The sequence below is a fragment of the Pogoniulus pusillus genome, chromosome 27, assembly GCF_015220805.1.
Source record: "Pogoniulus pusillus isolate bPogPus1 chromosome 27, bPogPus1.pri, whole genome shotgun sequence".
Lineage (NCBI taxonomy): Eukaryota > Metazoa > Chordata > Aves > Piciformes > Lybiidae > Pogoniulus > Pogoniulus pusillus.
In genome coordinates this window covers 4,247,767-4,269,395 of record NC_087290.1, presented here as the reverse complement: position 1 = coordinate 4,269,395, position 21,629 = coordinate 4,247,767, and the positions used below count along the sequence as shown (strand labels likewise).

Below are 21,629 nucleotides of genomic sequence, written 5' to 3'. Positions count from 1 at the left end.
TTGGAGATGCTGCTACACTAAAACAGCATCAGCAGAGCTCTTAGGAAAGCTGCTGCAAGTTATGCAGGTTGCCAATAGCTCCAGGGGATTTCATAGTGGCCAAGGAAAAGAAGGAGGGGAATCCCAGCTGTGCTTCTTCCACAGGCTCCCTCCCCTGTGCCAGGTGCCTGCAGAGCAGGACTGTGCCCCAGCATAGGCACACTGGAAGATCCTGGATACAAGACCACTGCTTCACAACCCTGCAATGTGATCCAGGAGATGAGGGAAGGATAAAGACACCTACTTGTTCAAAGATCATATTGGGTGATTCTGTGCTCCACAACCTCCCTGGAGGTGTTCAAGGCCAGGTTAGATGAGGCCTTGAGTAACCTGTTCTAGTGGGAGGTGTCCCTGCCTGAGGCAGGGGGCTGGAACTGTCTGAGCTTTAGGGTCCCTTCCAACCTAACCCATTCTATGACACACACTGAGTGGAACCACCCACCCAACACCACCATACACATTAGACTGTGTCTCAAAGGGCCATATCCACACATTTTGGAACCCATCCAGGGATGGTGACTCCACCACCTCCCTGGCCAGCCTATTCCAATGCCCTGAGCACCCTTGCAGCAAAGCCATTTTGCTGCTGCTGCTCCTATCAGCTGCTAATGGTCAGAGTCACTGTGGAATGGTCCCATTGCAGAAAGGAGGAGAGGACAGAATGCAGCTGATAATTGGCAGGGGCTGTCTCCCTCTTGCTTTGCTCCCCTGGTTGAAATGGAAAAGCAGCAGAAACATTCACACTTAATTACATCAAAGGCTGCACAAGGGCCAAGCCAAGGTGGGTCACTTGGAGAAGTCACAGGACCAGATGCTCACAGGATGTTAGGGGTTGGAAGGGACCCGAGGAGATCATCGAGTCCAACCCCCTGCCAGAGCAGGACAATGCTAACACAGATCACAGAGGAACACATCCAGGCAGGCCTTGAAAGACTCCAGATAAGAGGACTCCACAATCTCTCTGGGCAGCCTGTGCCAGGGCTCTGGGACCCTTCCAGTCAAGAAGTTCCCCCTTGTGTTGAGCTGGAACCTCCTGTGCTGCAGCTTCCATCCACTGCTGCTTGTCCTACCCCAGGGAGCAGTGAGCAGAGCCTGTCCCCCTCTCCTGGACAGAATCACTGAATAGAATCATAGAATCAAGCAGGTTGGAAGAGAACTCCAAGCTCAGCCAGCCCAACCTAGCACCCAGCCCTGGCCAACCAACCAGACCATGGCACTAAGTGCCCCAGCCAGGCTTGGCTTCAACACCTCCAGGGATGGCAACTCCACTACCTCCCTGGGCAGCCCATTCCAATGCCAATCACTCTCTGACAACAACTTCCTCCTAACAGCCAGCCTAGACCTGCCCTGGCACAGCTTGAGGCTGTGTCCCCTTGTTCTGGTGCTGGCTGCCTGGCAGCAGAGCCCAATCCCACCTGGCTACAGCCTCCCTGCAGGGAGTTGTAGACAGCCTTCAGATACTTATAAACATTGATCAAATCCCCTCTCAGTCTTCTCTTCTCCAGACTAAGCAGCCCCAGGACCCTCAGCCTCTCCTCATCAGCCATTGCCCTCCAGTCCCTTCATCATCCTCACAGCCCTCCTGCTGGACCCTCTCCAGCAGATCCCTGTCCCTCTTCAACTGGGCAGCCCACAACTGAAGGCAGTATTCCTTGTGTAATTCCTGTCAAGTAATTAGGGTGCTCCAGAGCACAGCAAGCTGAGAGTTTTACTGGTGCTAAACAAGCTTAGCAGATTTGTAAACAGCTTGCCATGGAGTAATATTTTTTCTGCTCCTATCTGCTAAAAATATCTTGGGAGAGTTTGCTCCAGCACAAATGGCTCTGCTTGAAAGGGTTTAAAATAACAACAACTTATAAAAGCTGAAGATAATTCAGAGCAGGTTTGTGTTTCCTTTGCCTGCCTGTCACTGGGGGGTTTTTGGTTCCTAACCTCAAGCAGCCCAGAGCTTGGCTTTGCTAAAGCCCTTAAGTTTCACCAGAGATGAAAGAAAAACTCTGCTCACACTTAGAATCATAGAACCAGGCAGGGTTGGAAGGGAGCACAAGGAGCAGCCAGTTCCAAGCCCCCTGCCATGCCCAGGGACACCCTACCCTAGAGCAGGCTGCACACAGCCTCAGCCAGCCTGGCCTCAAACACCTCCAGCCATGGGGCCTCAACCACCTCCCTGGGCAACCCATTCCAGCCTCTCACCACTCTCCTGCTCAACAACTTCCTCCCCACCTCCAGCCTCACTCTCCCCACCTCCACCTTTGCTCCATTCCCCCCAGTCCTAGCACTACCTCACAGCCTCAAAAGTCCCTCCCCAGCTTTTTTGGAGCCCCCTTCAGATCCTGGCAGGCCACAAGGTGGTCACCTGGGAGCCTTCTCTGCTCCAGCCTGCACAGCCCCAACTCTTTCAGTCTGTGCTCACAGCAGAGCTGCTGCAGCCTCTGAGCATCCTCCTGGCCCTGCTCTGGACACTCTCCAGCATCTCCACAGCCCTCTTGTCCCAGGGGCTCCAGAGCTGGATGCAGGACTCCAGGTGAGGTCTCAGCAGAGCAGAGCAGAGGGGGAGAATCCCCTCCCTGGCCCTGCTGGCCACACAGCTGCTGCTGCAGCCCAGGCTCTGCTTGGCTTTCTGGGCTGCAAGTGCACACTGCACCTAGCTCCATCCCTCCCCCACTTCCTACATAGAATCTTTTTGGTTGGAAAAGTCCCTTAAGATCGAAACCAACCATTCTCTAACTCTACCAAGGCTGCTGCTAAACCACATCCCTCAGCACCACAGCTCTGCCTCTTTGAAACACCTCTGGGCAGCCTGTGCCAGGCTTTGAGAACCCTTTCAGTGAAGATGTTTTCTCTGCTGTCCAACCTAAATCTCCCCTGGGGCAACTTGAGGCCATTTCCCCTCATCCTATCACTTGTTACTAGGGAGGGAGAAGAGACCAACTCCCCTCTGGCTCCAGCCTCCTTCTTTCAGGGACTTATGGAGAGGCAGAAGGTCCCCCCTCAGCCTCCTCTACTTCACCTGATCCATGGTTAGATCATAGTTTCTTGTACATTTTCCTGCAGGTCCAAGAGGGCTGAGGTCCCACATGGTTACTGCTGGACCACTGATTGCAGAGTCTCTGCACCAAGGACCTATGTAAGAAGATGCCCAGGACCAGCCTACAGCTCACAGAGAGCTTCATGGCTTCCTGAATCACAGAATCACAGAATGTCAGGGGCTGGAAGGGACCTCCAAAGCTCAGCCAGTCCAACCCCCCTGCCAGAGCAGCATCACCCAGAGCAGATCACATAGGAACATATCCAGGTGGGTCTTGAATTTCTCCAGATAGGAAGACTCCACAACTCCCCTGGGCAGCCTGTGCCAGGCTTCTGGCACCCTCACAGGGAAAAAATTCCTCCTCGTGTTTCCATGGAACTTCCTCTGCCTCAGCTTCCACCATTGCCCCTAGTGCTGGCATTGGGCATCACCCAGCAGAGCCTGGCTCCTGCCTCCTGGCACTCACCTGCACATCTTTATCAACACGAATGTGGTCACCCTTCAGACTCCTCCTCTCCAAGCAGCAAAGCCCCAGCTCAGTATGTCCTCATAACAGAGATGTTCCACTGCCTTCAGCAGCTTTGTGATTCTGTGCTCAAATCTCTCAAGAGGTTGGCTGAGGTCCTTTTTGAACTGAGGAGCCCAGAACTGGACACAATATCCCAGATGCAGCCTCAGCAGGGCAGAGCAGAGAGAGGGGCAACAAAGTTGGTGAGGGGCCTGGAGCACAGCCCTGTGAGGAGAGGCTGAGGGAGCTGGGGGGGTGCAGCCTGCAGAAGAGGAGGCTCAGGGCAGAGCTCATTGCTGTCTGCAGCTGCCTGCAGGGAGGCTGTAGCCAGGTGGGGTTGGGCTCTGCTGCCAGGCAAGCAGCAACAGAAGAAGGGGACACAGCCTCAAGCTGTGCCAGGGCAGGTCTAGGCTGGATGTTGTTAGGAAGTTGTTGTCAGAGAGAGTGATTGGCATTGGAATGGGCTGCCCAGGGAGGTGGTGGAGTCTGTGTGGCTGGAGGTGTTGAAGCCAAGCCTGGCTGGGGCACTTAGTGCCATGGTCTGGTTGGTTGGCTAGGGCTGGGTGCTAGGTTGGACTGGCTGAGCTTGGAGCTCTCTTCCAACCTGCTTGATCCTATGAAAATGAGCCCAACCCTGTCCATGACAGACAGCAGAAAGCATCCAGAGATCTCACACAGCCAACCTGGTTGATTCCCTGATTCTATGCAGTCTGAGCACTTGTAGGAGCAGCTCTTTTCCCTTCTGCTTGTGCCAGTTTAGCCACTCCAGCTGTTAGCTCTGCTGGTTTATTTGAGAAGCAGCAGGTCAACAGGAGCTTTGTTATTCCATCCACACTCATCATCAGGAGGCTGTTAATGAAACCACAGAGACCTCCTGATGCCTGGCAATGGCAGCAAGAGGAGTACAAAGTGGCACACTTTTTACACTTCATTGGGAAGCTTTATAAATTAATTGGAGTACAAAGTCAGGTCTAATTGATGTTTGTATTGATTGAACTGCTCCAAGTCTTAATTTCAGTTGTAAAACTCAGTTTAAAATAGAGCCATTTATAATTAAGACAGGAGCTGTAATTAATTGAGTTTTACACTCATAAAACTGCCTTGCTCATCAGTCTAAATTAAACTCCACATGAAAGTTGGTGCAAATTAAAGCCAGTAGATGCCAAAACTATTTTCTCCCAACTCTTTGCTATTCTTGTTAATGTCAAAACAAAAACGATTTGAAGACGTTGAAAAAGTGATGAAAAGTTTGGTGCTGGCAGAGGGGACAGCAGGGAAAGGCTCCCTGTGGGTGCAGGGAGCTCTGACATGGTGCAGACATTCAGCCCTTCCCCCATCCAGTGCAGGCACAAAGACATCATGGTCATGCCCAGCACATGTCTCCTGGCTTGGCTGGTCTCACTTCCCACTTAGGAAATTAATCATGGAGTTGCTTTGATTGGAAGAGACCTCCAATAGCAGTATGAGTCCAGTTGTCAGGACATTAAAACTTAGAAACATAGAATCAAGCAGGTTAGAAGAGAGCTCCAAGCTCAGCCAGCCCAACCTAGCACCCAGCCCTGGCCAATCAACCAGACCATGGCACTAAGTGCCTCATCCAGGCTTGGCTTCAACACCTCCAGGGATGGAGACTCCACCACCTCCTTGGGCAGCCCATTCCAGCCCCTGAACACTCTCTTAGGAAAGAATTTTCTTCCTAATATCCAACCTAAACCTCCTGTGGGTGCAGGGAGCTCTGCCATGGTGCAGACACCCAGCCCTATGCCATCCAATGCAGGCACAAAGACACCATGGTTGTGCCCAACACACGACCCAGCAGAGCCAGGAGACACTTCCCACAGCCCAGTTAGGAAATCAATCATGGAGTTGCTTTGATTGGAAGAGACCTCCAACAGCACTGGTCCAGTTGTCAACCCAACACCACCATGGCCATTAAACCATGCCCCAAAGTGCCATGTCTACAGGTTTCTTGAACACCTTCAGGGATGGGGACTCAATCACCTGCCTGGGCAGCCTGTTCCAGTCCCTGACCACTCCCTCAGGAAAGACATTTTTCCTAATATCCAACCTAAACCTCCCACAGCACAACTTGAGGTCATTTCCTCTTGCTCCATTACCTGATACTAGGCAGAAGAGACCCATCCCTACCTGGCTCCAACCTCCTTTTAGGGAGCTGTAGAGAGCAATGAGGTCTCTCCTCAACTTCCTCTTCTCCAGACTAAGCAACCTCAATTCCCTCAGCTGCTGCTCACCAGCCCTGTTTTCTAGACCCTTCAACAGCTTTGTTACCCTTCTCTAGACCTTCTCCAGCCCCTCAATGTCCTTCTTGTAGTGAGGGGCCCAAAACTGATCCCAGTTTTCAAGGTACAGCCTCATCAATGCTGGATAGAGAGGCACATGATCATACATATGGTCTCTCTGAGCACAACTGTCTCAGGTTGTAACACAAACCTGCTTTTAAGAGCATTTTGTGCCACCAAAGTCACACCAGGCCACCAAGACCATTGGATGCTTACAGGGAAGCTCTTCCCTTGCACAGCTGCCTCAGGCTGTAAGGACACTTGGTGCCACCAAAGTCACAGCAGTCACCAAGACCATTGGATGCTTACAGGGAAGCTCTTCCCTTGCACAGCTGTCTCAGGCTGTAAGGACATTTTGTGTCACCAAAGTCACACCAGGCCACCAAGGCCATTGGATGCTTACAGGGAAGCTCTTCCCTTGCACAGCTGTCTCAGGCTGTAAGGATGCTTGGTGCCACCAAAGTCACACCAGGCCACCAAGGCCATTGGATGCTAACAGGGAAGCTCTTCCCTTGCACAGCTGTCTCAGGCTGTAAGGACATTTTGTGCCACCAAAGTCACACCAGGTCACCAAGACCATTGGATGCTTACAGGGAAGCTCTTCCCTTGCACAGCTGTCTCAGGCTGTAAGGATGCTTGGTGCCACCAAAGTCACACCAGGCCACCAAGGCCATTGGATGCTAACAGGGAAGCTCTTCCCTTGCACAGCTGTCTCAGGCTGTAAGGACATTTTGTGCCACCAAAGTCACACCAGGTCACCAAGACCATTGGATGCTTACAGGGAAGCTCTTCCCTTGCACAGCTGCCTCAGGCTGTAAGGATGCTTGGTGCCACCAAAGTCACACCAGGTCACCAAGACCATTGGATGCTTACAGGGAAGCTCTTCCCTTGCACAGCTGTCTCAGGCTGTAAGGATGCTTGGTGCCACCAAAGTCACACCAGGCCACCAAGGCCATTGGATGCTAACAGGGAAGCTCTTCCCTTGCACAGCTGTCTCAGGCTGTAAGGATGCTTGGTGCCACCAAAGTCACAGCAGTCACCAAGGCCATTGGATGCTTACAGGGAAGCTCTTCCCTTGCACAACTGCCTCAGGCTGTAAGGATGCTTGGTGCCACCAAAGTCACACCAGGTCACCAAGGCCATTGGATGCTAACAGGGAAGCTCTTCCCTTGCACAACTGCCTCAGGCTGTAAGGATGCTTGGTGCCACCAAAGTCACAGCAGGCCACCAAGGCTTGCTTACAGAGCAGGTCCTCCCTTGCCTTCGTGTGGCAGTGCTTATTTAAAGCAAGAGCTGTGATGCCCCCAAAGCTTACTCAGCTGCTGGAGCTGTGAATGAAGTTCTCCAGTTCTGGTGAATGTGGTTGACCACCTGATTCCAACTTGATCTCCTTGGAAATCTTTAGAGCCATCTACCCACAATATTTACAAAGCAGAGGCAACTTTGGGCTCGTGGTGAGAAAAATAAATCATCTTGGGACATATGCACAGAGATAAAAGCTCCCCAATAAATCTGTTCTCCATGTGTAAGAGTCTGCCTCAGCCTTAGCTAGGTAATTAGCTATCTGCTTCTTTAAAGGCTCCCATTTAATTGGGGTTGCTGTTCCTAGTGGAATGCCATTTCCTCTTCCCAAAAGGGCTACTGCTATTTTTGTAGCTTTCTTCCTTTCCCCTTCCCCCCTCCCCTCCTTGGCTGCCACATTTTGGCTTTCCCACTGAAATGAAAAAGTCACTGCAGCCCTCACCAAGTATTTATGGCTTGAAGATTCCTACACATGTCCCTGAACTGACACCTAGAAAAGCTTGCCCAGCATTTTCCCACATCAAACTGATGTTGAAGCTCAGGGTCCCTCAATAGCTACTGGAAAGAGCTACACAGAATCATAGATTCAAGCAGGTTGGAAGAGAGCTCCAAGATCATCCAGTCCAACCTAGCACCCAGCCCTGGCCAACCAACCAGACCATGGCACTAAGTGCTCCAGCCAGGCTTGGCTTCAACACCTCCAGGGATGGCAACTGCACCACCTCCCTGGGCAGCCCATTCCAATGCCAATTACTCTCTCTGGCAAGAGCTTCCTCCTAACATCCAGCCCAGACCTCCCCTGCCACAACTGGAGACTGTGTGGACCTGCACTCTGTTAACTCCCAAGGGACTTACCTATCTGTCCCCATGGACAGTAGAAGAGGCCAGCTGGGCAAGGGAGGGGATTCTGCACCTTTACTCTGCTCTCCTGACACCCCACCTGGAGTCCTGTGTGCAGTTCTGGAGCCCCCAGCACAAGAAGGACATGGAACTGTTAGAGGCAGTCCAGAGGAGGCCATAAAGATGCTCAAAGAGCTACAGCAGCTCTGCTCTGAGGACAGGCTTCAAGAGTTGGGGCTCTGCAGCCTGGAGAACAGAAGGTTGTAGGAGACCTTGGAGTGGCCTTCCAGGATCTGAAGTGGGATACAGGAGGGCTGGGGAGGGACTATTGACAAGGTCTTGTAATGACAGAACAAGGAGAAATTGGTTTAAACTGTGAGAGAGGAGATTGAAAGTGGATGATAGGAAGAAGTTGTTTGCAGTGAGGGTGGTGAGAGACTGGCACAGGTTGCACAGGGAGGTTGTGGAGCACAGAATCACCCAATGTGATCAAAGATCAACCCTTGCTCAGCTTCACAAGGTTGACCTCTCTGCAGCCTGGCCAGGTTGAATGACAGCACAACCTGATGGAGTGCCAGCCACTCCTCCCACTTTGGTATCATCATGTTCATGCCATCAAGAACTGGCATAGCCTGACCAGCCAGTAGAGAAGAGACATGCACAGAGACACACATGCAGCTCCAGAAAGCACCCCGTGGTGAGATCTGATGTCCAATCTGTTAGCACTAAGTTAGGGAAGTTGGGAGAGTGAAGCCTTCTGCAGGAGCTGGTAGTGAAAAGCTTTCCATTAGAAGCAGTGGCAGGCACAGAATCACAGAAGGTCAGGGGCTGGAAGGGATGGTCAAAAGCTCAGCCAGTCCAACCCCCCTGCCAGAGCAGCATCACCCAGAAGAGCACACAGAAACACATCCAGGCAGGGCTTGACTATCTCCAGAGAGGGAGACTCCACAACCCCCCTGGGCAGCCTGTGCCAGGCTCTGGCACCCTCACAGGGAAAAAATTCCTCCTCATGTTTCCATGGAACTTCCTATGCCTCAGCTTCCACCACTGCCCCTTGTGCTGTCAGCAAGCATCACCCATCAGAGCCTGGCTGCAGCCTCCTGCCACTCACCTTTACATATGGATAACCAGTGCTGAGGTCACCTCTCAGTCTCCTCTCTCCCAGCAGCACAGCCCCAGCTCCCTCAGGCTCTCCTCCTAGCAGAGCTGTTCCATTCCCTTCAGCATCTCTGTGGCTCTGTGCTGGACTCTCTCAAGCAATTCTATGTCCCTTGAACTGGGGGGCCCAGAACTGGGCACAGTACTCCAGATGTGGCCTTACTAGGGCAAAGTAGAGGGGCAGGAGAACCTCTCTCGCCCTACTAACCACAGCCCTTCTGATACACCCCAGAATGGCACTGGCCCTCCTGGCCACCAGAGCACATTGCTGGCTGATGGACACTGAGCAGATGCACCAGTTGTGCAGGTTTTTCAGCTGCTGAGAGTGGAAGCCCAGCTGGCAGCTGTCACTAGTGGTGTGCCTCAGGGATCAGTGCTGGGCCCTATCCTCTTTAACGTCTTCATAGATGATCTGGATGAGGGCATGGAGTCAGTCATCAGCAAGTGTGCAGATGACACTAAGCTGGGGGCAGATGTGGCTGGGTTGGAGGGCAGAAGGGCTCTGCAGCAGGACCTTGACCGCCTGCACAGATGGGCAGAGTCCAAGGGGATGGCTTCAATAGCTCCAAGTGCTGGTGCTGCACTTTGGCCACAACAACCCCATGGAGAGATACAGGCTGGGGTCGGAGTGGCTGAGAGCAGCCAAACAGAGAGGGATCTGGGGGTGCTGATTGATACCCACCTGAACATGAGCCAGCAGTGTGCCCAGGTGGCCAAGAGAGCCAGTGGCATCCTGGCCTGCATCAGGAATGGTGTGGCCAGCAGGAGCAGGGAGGTCATTCTGCCCCTGTACTCTGCACTGGTTAGACCACACCTTGAGTGCTGTGTTCAGTTCTGGGCCCCCCAGTTTAGGAGGGACATTGAGATGCTTGAGCGTGTCCAGAGAAGGGCAACGAGGCTGGGGAGAGGCCTTGAGCACAGCCCTACGAGGAGAGGCTGAGGGAGCTGGGATTGGTTAGCCTGGAGAAGAGGAGGCTCAGGGGAGACCTCATTGCTGTCTGCAACTACCTGAGGGGAGGTTGTGGCCAGGAGGAGGTTGCTCTCTTCTCTCAGGTGGCCAGCACCAGAACAAGAGGACACAGCCTCAGGCTGTGCCAGGGGAGATTTAGGCTGGAGGTGAGGAGAAAGTTCTTCCCTGAGAGAGTCATTGGACACTGGAATGGGCTGCCCGAGGAGGTGGTGAAGTCGCCGTCCCTGGAGCTGCTCAAGGCAGGACTGGACGTGGCACTTGGTGCCATGGTCTGGCCTTGAGCTCTGTGGTAAAGGGTTGGACTTGATGATCTGTGAGGTCTCTTCCAACCCTGATAATACTGGGATACTGTGTGAATTTTGCTCCTTCTATCAGTGGGATCAGAATTTCACACTGGCACAACGAGCACATTTTGCTCTGGGGACAACAAGTCCCTTCCCAAGCTGAAAGCAGCTCTTCTGTTGACTAGGGCAAGGAGGTGGAGGACAGCAACCTCTTTGCCTCTCCAGAAGCACTTCATGGGCAGCTTCTCCAGGAAGCCAAGCAATTGGGGACTTCTGAGATGTGCAATGCTCAGCCATAAGCATTGTTCTGATGGAGAAATGCAGGCTGCCAGGGGCAAGAAGCTATCAGAAAAGCTTTTTATTTGCTGGAACTTCACACTGTGATTCCAACCCTGAATTTATTGCCTGCTGCAAAGCATCCTGGCAAGTGTTAGAAGGCAAAAGAATGGCCCCAAATACCTGAGAACAGCAGCTTCAGGCCTCTGGCACTGCAAATAAACACCACTGGAGACATCACCCAGGGCACCCACCACAGAGGCAGCACTTTCCCCCAGCAGAACTCCTTCCATGCCATACCCTCACACCAGGTGCCCATCGGGCTGGTGTCAGGCAGCCAAAAGCCTTGACTGGCTGCACCATCACACAGAAGGCAATAAACTTCACCTAGAGAAACAGTCCTCCAACCCCTGGCTCAAAAAACCTCTGAGCCCCCAGGACAGCTACTGACAAACAGCTTTGGAAGTGAGAGGCTGCTTGGCTGAGCCAATGCCCTCCTGCATCTTGATCATCACAGCACTGCCCAGGGTGGAAAAGACCTTTAAGATCGTTGAGTCCTATCATTACCCTCAACACTGACAAGTCCTTGACTAAACCACATCTACACAACTCTTAAATCCCTGCAGGGGTGGAAACTTCACCACTGCTCTGGACAAGCCATTCCAATTATGTGACCTTCTCCCCCTCCAAGGACACCTAAATCTTACCTTTACTGTTAGGAGTTACATGAACCAATGCACATCTCCTGCTGGCTAATATCAGAGGCAAAAAAAGGACAGGCAGAAGATGCTGGACCTTAGTGTGCAACAGGAGAAAGCTTGAAGCCAGCCAGAACCTCCCTCCAGAGCCCTCTAACCAGCTTCTTTATTTGCTCTGCTTCCACTTCCTCGCCTTGTGCCTTCCACTCTTTGTTGTGAAAAAGGAAAGAGAGGGAGAAAAAAGGAGATAGGGAATGCAGCAGAACAAAGCTACTGAGAAATGAGCCTGGAAAGCAGCTGGAATGAGCTCTGAGGAAGTCCTGAGCTGCCTAACCCCTCCATGGGCTGTGGGGGAAGCTTGAAGCCAGCCAGAACCTCCCTCCAGAGCCCTCTATTTAACCAGCTTCTTTATTTGCTCTGCTTCCCCTTCTTCACCTTGTGTCTTCCACTCTTTGTTGTGAAAAAGGAAAGAGAGGGGAGAAAAAAGGAGATAGGGAATGCAGCACAACAAAGCTACTGAGAAATGAGCCTGGAAAGCAGCTGGATGAACTCTGAGGAAGTCCTGAGCTACCTAACCCCTCCACCAGCCCCTCCATGGGGTGTGGGGGAAGTGTGCTTTTGGTTTGTATCTCAGTCCAAACCTTGTATAATTTTGCTGTTCAGAAACACCTATTCCTTGGAGCATCACCAGCAGGCCAGGCTCACCTCACAGAAGCTCTGCAGTGGAGCAATGAGAGCATCAGAACCATAGAATCAGTGAGTCAACCAACTCTGTGCTCAGAAATGGGAGCAAGAGATGTAGGGATGGGACACATCCTGCTCCTTCACACACACACAGGGCAAGAATCATAGACTTGTTTTGGTTAGAATCATAGAATCAGCAGGTTGGAAGAGAGCTCCAAGCTCAGACAGCCCAACCTAGCACCCAGCCCTGCCCAACCAACCAGACCATGGCACTAAGTGCCCCAGCCAGGCTTGGCTGCAACACCTCCAGCCACACAGACTCCACCACCTCCCTGGGCAGCCCATTCCAATGCCAATCACTCTCTCTGACAAAAACTTCCTAACAACATCCAGCCTAGACCTGCCCTGGCACTACTTCAAACTGTGTCCCCTTCTTCTGTTGCTGCTTGCCTGGCAGCAGAGCCCAACCCCACCTGGCTACAGCCTCCCTGCAGGCAGCTGCAGACAGCAATGAGCTCTGCCCTGAGCCTCCTCTGCTGCAGGCTGCACCCCCCCAGCTCCCTCAGCCTCTCCTCACAGGGCTTTGCTCCAGGCCCCTCCCCAGCCTTGCTGCCCTTCTCCAAACACCTTCCAGCACCTCAACATCTCTCTTGAACTGAGGAGTGCAGAACTGGACACAGCACTCAAGCTGTGCCTGACCAGTGCTGAGTATAGGGGAAGAATGACCTCCCTCGTCCTGCTGGCCAGTAGAAGACACCCAGGACCAGCCTAAAGTTTACAGAGTGCTTCATGGCTCCTTAAGTCACAGAATCACAGAGTGTCAGGGGCTGGAAGGGACAAGGTGTTCAGGAGAAGACTGGATGAGGCACTCAGTGCCATGGTCTGGTTGGTTGGGCAGGGCTGGGTGCTAGGTTGGACTGGCTGAGCTTGGAGCTCTCTTCCAACCTGCTTGATTCTATGATTCTCCAGAGATCTCCAGAGCTCTCCTGTCAGGGAGCTGTAGCAAACCAGGTGGTCTCTCCTCAGCCTCCTTTTCTCCAGGCTAACCAACCCCACTTCCCTCAGCTGCTCCTCACCAGCCCTGTTCTCCAGACCCTTCACCAGCTTCATAGTCTGTTCCTGGCCCTGCTCCAGCCCCTCCATGTCCTTCTCCTAGCAGAGTCATATTCTCCACCTCTATTTTCTCATTTTCACTTCTGCAACACTGGAATCAAATGTACAAGGCAGTGACAAGCTGCACTTAAGTCCTCCTGATGGACATTTCATCCATCAGCCACATTGGCAAACAGAGTTTCACATTTCAGAGGCAGAAATTACTGTGTTGCTGCACAGCACAATTCAGTCCTTATGTGCAAACATGAAGAGTCACTGGAGGAAGGGAAAAAAACCCACTAATGTGGCTCTCACATCTCTGTTACCTCGGGGAAGTCCCAGCAATTACAAATCAGTTACACTGCCACATTTCTTCCCCACCCAGCCCTATTCACAAACCCTCATGCCCTGGATTAGCTTTAGTTAAGAGACAGCTAATGAGATTTGTGTTGCCTAGCAAGAGAAATCCAAATTGCCTGAACAAAACCAAGGCTCAGATACAAAATACAGCCTTCATCCCACGTGTGGTTAAGAAGTTTGGGTCCTGGGGTGTATTGAAAGGGCTGTGGCTTGCAGGTCAAGTGAGGTTCTCCTGCCCCTCTTCTCTGCCCTGCTCAGGCCGTGTCTGGAGCGAGGGTTGGTCTCTTCTCCACCTGCAGGGATGGGGACTCCACCACCTCCCTGGGCAGCCCATTCCAATGCCAATCACTCTTTGCCAACAACTTCCTCCTAACATCCAGCCTAGACCTGCCCTGGCACAGCTCCAGGCTGTGTCCCCTTCTTCTCTTGCTGCTTACCTGGCAGCAGAGCCCAACCCCACCTGGCTACAGTCTCCCTGCAGGCAGCTGCAGGCAGCAATGAGCTCTGCCCTGAGCCTCCTCTGCTGCAGGCTGCACACCTCCAGCTCCCTCAGCCTCTCCTCACAGGGCTGTGCTCCAGGCCCCTCCCCAGCCTTGCTGCCCTTCTCCAAACACCTTCCAGCACCTCAGCATCTCTCTTGAATGGAGGAGCCCAGAACTGGACACAGCACTCAAGGTGTGGTCTGAGCAGTGCTGAGCACAGGGGCACAAGAACCTCCCTTGTCCTGCTGCCCACACTGCTCCTGAACCAGCCCAGGATGCCATTGGCTCTGCTGCCCACCTGGGCACTGCTGCCTCCTCTTCAGCTCCTCTCTCCCAGCACCCCCAGCTCCCTCTCTGCCTGGCTGCTCTCAGCCACTCTGGCCCCACTCTGATCTCCAGAGGTCCCTCCCAAGCCTCACTCTGATGGGATTCTGAGATTCTTTAAAAGACTTTGTGCTGTTCTGCAATGCTAAGGATAGGAAATGTTGCCATTTCTGACAGTTCCCTTTTTGCTCTCATTGTCTCATGGCTGCTGCTGCTGCTGCAAAGGGCTGCAGATCTGGCTCCAGCACCTCAGCTCTCCCACCCCACGGTGTGGGACTGGGCAATCCACTGCCTGTCAAAGCCATTGAAATTGCAGCCAGATGTTTGGCCCACTCTGCTTTCCCCCTCTGTTGAGTGGTGCCAAGACTTTGCACACTGGCTCCCCCAGGACAGCAAGGTCTGCAATCTGTGTCAAGACTCATTTGGAATTGCTTCATGTGATGCTCACACAGGTCCTGCTGCTGGTCCCAGAAGCACTGCTGCAAACCTTCTCTTTCAGCCCTCCCAGCTGGACCCAGGCCACGACAGTCATTCAGAGTGGAGACAAATTACAGACCAAGGCAGACAGCAAGGTCTTGGCTTGCCTCACCCTCCACAAACCCACATGGTACAAGGACCCAGAGAGCCCCTGGCTGAGCCCTCTCTGCTGCAGTGGGAACACAGCCCTGCACGGAGCAGCATCACCCAGTGACACAGGAGATGCAGGACCTTGGGCTGACATTAGGCTGCAAAAAAGCCCAGGCTACTTTCAACTCATTTGGACAGTGAATAACCCAAGCCAGGCTGGCATCAGCCTGAGGAACTGCAGTGGTTTCAGCCCATCCACCCTCCCCTGCAGTGGCTGCTCTGGCACCGAAGGCTCCTAAAGCACTTTGTGAGCTACCACCTCCTGCCCAGCTCCATTGAGGTGTGCTGTGTGCCCTGTGCTCCTAGACACCTCCCTGGCAGCAAGTGTCAGAGCAGAGATGCAAAGGTGCTTGAGCTCCTGCTGTGCTTCACCCCAGTGTGCCCAGGAGCACCTTTTGCTAGTGAAGCATCCTCCTCCTCCTCCTTTGCACCCTCCTCCTCCTCGGAGCATCAGGGGCACCCAGGAAGATTTGCACCCCTTTGTTTTCCGAGGTAGGCAGGAGCTGAGTCTGACTTCAAAGGGTCTGTGCTGATCCCCTTTGATGTTGCTGAAGCCAGCCAAGCTGAGAAAGCAGCACCTCCCCACTGGGCTCCTGCTCCCTCCCCTGTACCCATCTGGCTGCTGGCTGTGGCCACAGGGTCCTGTGAAAGCTGACAACTGCCACACATAGCTCTGGCTGCCAGCTTGGTTAGCTCCAGGAACAGTAAATCCAGTGCTGGAGGCAGCTGCACATCCTCTCACCTCCTCTCCAGCTCTAAATTCTGTCCTTTGTCCCCTCTGCTCCCTCCCACCCAGCACTCATCCAGCTGTGGTACAGCCAGGTTGGAAGGGACCTCCAGAGGTGAGGGAGCCCAACCCCTTGCCAAGGTAGGGTCACCCAGAGCAGGCTGCAGAGAACACATCCAGACAGGTTTGGGAAGTCTCCAGAGAAGCAGACTCCACAACCTCTCTGGGCAGCCTACTCCAAGGCTCCAGCACCCTTACAGCAAAAAAGATTCTCCTGCTGTTGAGGTGGAACCTTCTGTGTTCCAGCTTGTACCCATTGCTCCTTGTCCTGGGCACCAAGCACAACAGGGACAAGCTGGAACTCATGCACCCTGCTAGGGCTAGGGTGGTCTCAGGAGCCACAGCTGGGCAAGGGAAACTGGCAAGCTAAGACTTCCAGGCAGAGGAAAAGGATACTGAGGTCTGTCTGTCCAGTTTCCAGCATATCTAGAGGATAAAGGTCCTGAGAATGGGACTGGACTCCTTTCAGTGGTGCCCAACAACAGGACAGGGAGCAAGGAGCACAAAGGAGAACACAGGAGGTTTTGCTCGAGTTGAAGGAGAAAATTCCTTGCTGGGAAGCTGCTGGAGCCCTGGAGCAGGCTGCCCAGAGAGGTTGTGGAGTCTCCTTCTCTAGAGACTGTCAAAACCTGCCTGGACAGTTTGATCCTGGGCCATCTGATCCAGGAGAACCTGCATTAGCAGGGGGGCTGGACTAGATGATCTCCAGAGGTCCCTTCCAACCCCTGCTGTTCTATGACTACTGTCATCAGCCTCCCTCACCTAGATTTGCACCCTGCCAAGTGACTTTTCACACTGCCAAGGAAGGAAAATGCACTTTCTCCTGAGCAGTGGCAAGGGGATAGGGACCACAAAGGTGGAGCACAGCAGAACAGGCTCAGGAAGAGCAGCTGCAGGTGATGGCTGCTGCCCAGGAGCACAGCAGGACTGGGATGATCTCTGGTACCACTGAGCAGATGCCTCAGCAGCCAAACGAGGCCAGGAGCACTAACCTTGACATGGCAGAGCTTTGAATGGCATTTGGAAGAAGCTGCTTTCAAAAGAGCCAGGTGAAACCATCTCTGGCTGAGTGAGTTTTGTTCCCTGGCATTGTTGCAGCACTGCTGTGCCAGGACATCATCTTTCTGTGCCAGTCTTCTGCCTGCTCATGTCACCACCAGCTCCCTTGTGAGCACAGGCACAGGGGAGGCAGTGGAAAGTCAGTGCTCATGGGCACCCACTGATGATGTTTGACCCAGAGGACTTACAGCACCCCAAGCAGCAGTGAATGCTGCTTTCCTCTCCCATCACAAGCATCACTGCTGCTGGGTAGGCACAGGAGTATCAGTGATGGCCAAAATATCCCCGTGAAGAGCTACAGATAATTGCCACAGAGTTGTAAAATAGAATCCCAGGCTCGTTTGGGTGGGAAGGGACCTTTAGAGGTCATCTAACCCAGCTTCCCTGCAGCCACCAGGGACATCTGCAGCTAGAGCAGGTTGCCCACAGCCCCAACCAACCTGACCTGCAATGGTTCCAGAGGTATAGCTTCTACTATCTCTCTGGACAGACCGGACCAGGGTCCCCCCCACCCTCAGTGCCAAACATTTCTTCCTTTTCTGCAGTCTGAATCCTTCTCTTTTAGTTCAAACCATCACTCTTCATCCTGTCACAACAGGCCCTGCTCAGAACTCTGCCCCTGCTTTCTGAACAGCCTCTTGCACTGATCACAGGATGCTAGGGGCTGGAAAGGACCCAAAGAGATCATCGAGTCCAACCCCCCTGCCACAGCAGGACTGTACAATCTAACTCAGGGCACACAGGAACACATTCAGATGGGCCTTGAAAGTCTCCAGAGAAGGAGACTCCACAACCTCTCTGGGGAGTCTATTGCAGTGCTGTGACCCTTTGAGTCCTGAAAGGCTACAGTTTGGACTTCTACTTCCCCCTCTGCACACCTAACTCCTAAACATCCCCATTTAGGGAGCAATGAATGCTCCTCTGTACACAGACTCGGTGCAGAGCAGAGGCTCTTTGCAGGTGTCTGTGCTGTGGGGAGGTGTCTGCTCTGATGGAGGCAAGGGGACAGATCCAGGCTTGCTCACAGCTTGCCATGACTTGATTGAAGCTGATGTGCTGAGAGCCATGGTCAGCTAACACAGCCTGCCTCAAGCACCTGCCACCAGAGCTCAGAGGGACTCCCCCCACGGTGGCACCACCACAGCAAGCTGCATGCACAGCACCTCCAAATGAGAACAAGAGAGGAGATCTGGTCCTGCTCTGCTCTGCTGAGACCTCACCTGGAGACCTGGGGGGCCTTCAACACAAGAAAGGCATGGGCCTTGAAGAGGGACAGAGATCTGCTGGAGAGGGTCCAGCAGAGGGCTACGAGGATGATGAGGGGACTGGAGCATTGCCTGGTGAGGAGAGGCTGAGGGGCCTGGGGCTGTTTGGTCTGGAGAAGAGAAGACTGAGAGGGGATTGAATCAATGTTTATAAACACCTGAGGGCTGGGGGTCAGGAGGGGGGGACAGGCTCTGCTCACTGCTCCCTGGGGTAGGACAAGCAGCAGTGGATGGAAGCTGCAGCACAGGAGGTTCCAGCTCAACACAAGGGGGAACTTCTTTACTGTAAGGGTCCCAGAGCACTGGCACAGGCTGCCCAGAGAGGTTGTGGAGTCTCCTTCTCTGGAGCCTTTCAAGGCCTGTCTGGATGTGTTCCTCTGTGATCTGTGTTAGATTGTGTGGTCCTGCTCTGGCAGGGGGGTTGGACTGGATGATCTCCTTGGGTCCCCTCCGACTCCTTACATCCTATGAGCCTATGACCTGCTGGAGAGGGTCCAGAGAAGGGCCACAAAAATAATCAGAGGGGCTGCAGCACCTCTGCTACAAGGAGAGGCTGAAAGAGTTGGGCTGGTTCAGGCTGCAGAAGAGGAGGAACTTGTAAAATTAATGATGCAGACTCCCAGCTTGCATAAAAAATTCACAGTCCACATTAACGTTTGTATAAAGGTGTCACAGCAAGAGAGAGAGCCCTTTTAAAGCACACTTAGCTCTTGATCTGAATTTGCTCCTTTCCCATGGCCCCAGGCAAGGCAGGCAGTGAATCCTCCACCTGCTCCACCAAGAGCCCAGCTCCCCAAAGCTGTCTGAAGCAGCACCACTCACAGCTTGTCAGAGAGCACCCCAGCATCAGCAGCATCTCAGCAGTCAGAGAAAGCCAGCAGCAGCTTTGGAAGCAGATGGGTGAAGACACAGATGTGCATCTCTCTCCCCAAAACCACCTTCTTCCAGCTTGAAGAGGCTCCTTCCCCACTACAATCAGGCAGAAGCCCTCACTCAAGGATGTCTGAGTATCCAGCACTGGTGACTCTCCTGCCAGCCAGCTCCTGTAACTGTGTCAGCATAGCTGGACTTCAGACAGGCTCTTTAATTGCTGTCCAGATGGTGTCCCTGTAACTCTAATTTGTTGGCAGCCAGCCTCATTTTATTTATACTCTCTTGCTGTAAGGACTCTTTCCTTGGAGATGATGCTGATGTTTGGTTTTAGGGGCAAGGAGTCCAGGTGACACTTTGTCCTTTGGCAGAGGAGGTGTGGGACAAAGGGAACAGAACCTCTGCAAAGAGCATCCCAAGGCTGCTTGTCCCACTGGGGAATCAACCTGATGCCTTCTGTAGGGCCTGGCATGTAACATGTTGAAGGGTGGAAATGCCTTGGCTGTTCTGGAGCTTTCCCCCAGTCCAGAGCTTTCTGCCACTCTCCTGATGAGGATCTCTAGTTTTGGAGAAAGCTCAGTGCTGATCTTCACCTCCAGAATCACAGAAGTAACCAGGTTGGAAAAGGCCTCTAGGATCATCCAGTCCAACCTAGCACCTAAACACCTTCTAATCAACTAACCCATGGCACTGAGAGCCCCATCCAGCCTCCTCTCAAACACCTCCAGGGATGGGGACTCCACCACCTCCCTGGGCAGCCCATTCCAATGCCAATCACTCTCTCTGACAGGAACTTCCTCCTAACATCCAGCCTAGACCTGCCCTGGCACAGCTTGAGGCTGTGTCCCCTTCTTCTGTTGCTGGCTGCCTGGCAGCAGAGCCCAACCCCACCTGGCTACAGCCTCCCTGCAGGCAGCTGCAGGCAGCAATGAGCTCTGCCCTGAGCCTCCTCTGCTGCAGGCTGCACACCCCCAGCTCCCTCAGCCTCTCCTCACAGGGCTCTGCTCCAGGCCCCTCCCCAGCCTTGCTGCCTTTCTCTGGACACATTCAAGCACCTCAACATCTCTCTTGAATTGAGGGGCCCAGAACTGGACACAGCACTCAAGCTGCTGCCTAACCAGTGCTGAGTACAGGAGCAGAAGGACTTCCTTGGTCCTGCTGGGACACTATTCCAGTTGTCCCTAAGACAGCTTAGCAGCTAAAACCCTCTCTGCATGGCCTCCTTCTGCAGCAAAACACAGAGGAGCCAGACCTCTCTGTGCTCAGCTACTTTGGGTGTCCAAATATGATCACTGACTGTTTGGGATGGGAAATGCTACTAATTCCAGTCCCAAAAACAGAGCTTTCTGGAAGAATCATAGAATCATAGAATCAGCCAGGTTGGAAGAGACCTCCAAGCTCATCCAGTCCAACCTAGCACCCAGCCCTATCCAGTCATCTAGACCATGGCACCAAGGGCCTCATCCAGGCTTTGCTTGAACACCCCCAGGGATGGTGACTCCACTACCTGAGGGAGGGAGGAAGGAAGGAAGGATTGGTAGGTGGATGGATGGATTGGTGGATGGAAGGCTGGATGGATTGGTGGATGGATGGATGGTTGCTTGTCTGTAGCAAACAGGACCTCTTTGCTGCTCTGAGCAAGGCAAGGTAAAGCTTCCCAAAGTCAGTATGGGATAATGAAGTCCTTTCAGATGTACTGCAGCAGTTATCTGACTACTAATGAAGCTGAGGCAGACCATAGTGAACTCTAAGTATACATCTCTCCTTAGGTGAATCTCCTTGAAGCTTGCCAGAACTAAGCCAGCACACAGCCTGGCCAGGAAACCACAATTTCCCCATCAGCAACTCCACTCCTTGACTGGAGATAGACTGTCTGGAGCAAATGTGCACTTTGCAAGAGAAGAATACTCTCTGGGCTCCTCAGTTCAAGAGAGACGTTGAGGTGCTGGAAAGTGTTTGGAGAAGGGCAGCAAGGCTGGGGAGGGGCCTGGAGCACAGCCCTGTGAGGAGAGGCTGAGGGAGCTGGGGGGGTGCAGCCTGCAGCAGAGGAGGCTCAGGGCAGAGTTCATTGCTGTCTGCAGCTGCCTGAAGGGAGGCTGTAGCCAGGTGGGGTTGGGCTCTGCTGCCAGGCAAGCAGCAACAGAAGAAGGGGACACAGTTTGAAGTGGTGCCAGGGCAGGTCTAGGCTGGATGTTAGGAGGAAGTTGTTGTCAGAGAGAGTGATTGGCATTGGAATGGGCTGCCCAGGGAGGTGGTGGAGTCTGTGTGGCTGGAGGTGTTGCAGCCAAGCCTGGCTGGGGCACTGAGTGCCATGGTCTGGTTGATTGGTCAGGGCTGGGTGCTAGGTTGGGCTGGCTGAGCTTGGAGCTCTCTCCCAACCTGCTGGATTCTATGATTCCATGAATATTGTGCCAGCTTTTAGAGGGATTTAAATGGAAGCTGCTTCATACCTGAAACTATGAGGTCCCAAGGAAAGCCACATCACAATTAAAATAAGGACCTGGGAACTGAGCAGGAGGAACTGAGCAGGAGGAACTGAGCAGGAGGAACTGAGCAGGAGGATCTGAGCAGAGGTGGGAGCTACAGCTGCTTCTGGCCACAGAAGAAATCTGCATAGTGAAGCCAGAGCTTTATATTCAGGGCCATGCCACACTGTTTAAACTCAATCTAAGACAT

General features: G+C 53.2%; 1 protein-coding gene across 2 annotated transcripts in view; it reads right to left on the bottom strand.

Moving 5' to 3' along the window:
* CALN1 (calneuron 1) overlaps positions 1-21,629 on the bottom strand; it is a 174,422-nt gene that overhangs the window by 112,691 nt on the left and 40,102 nt on the right. The gene's annotated exons all lie outside the window — the stretch shown is intronic.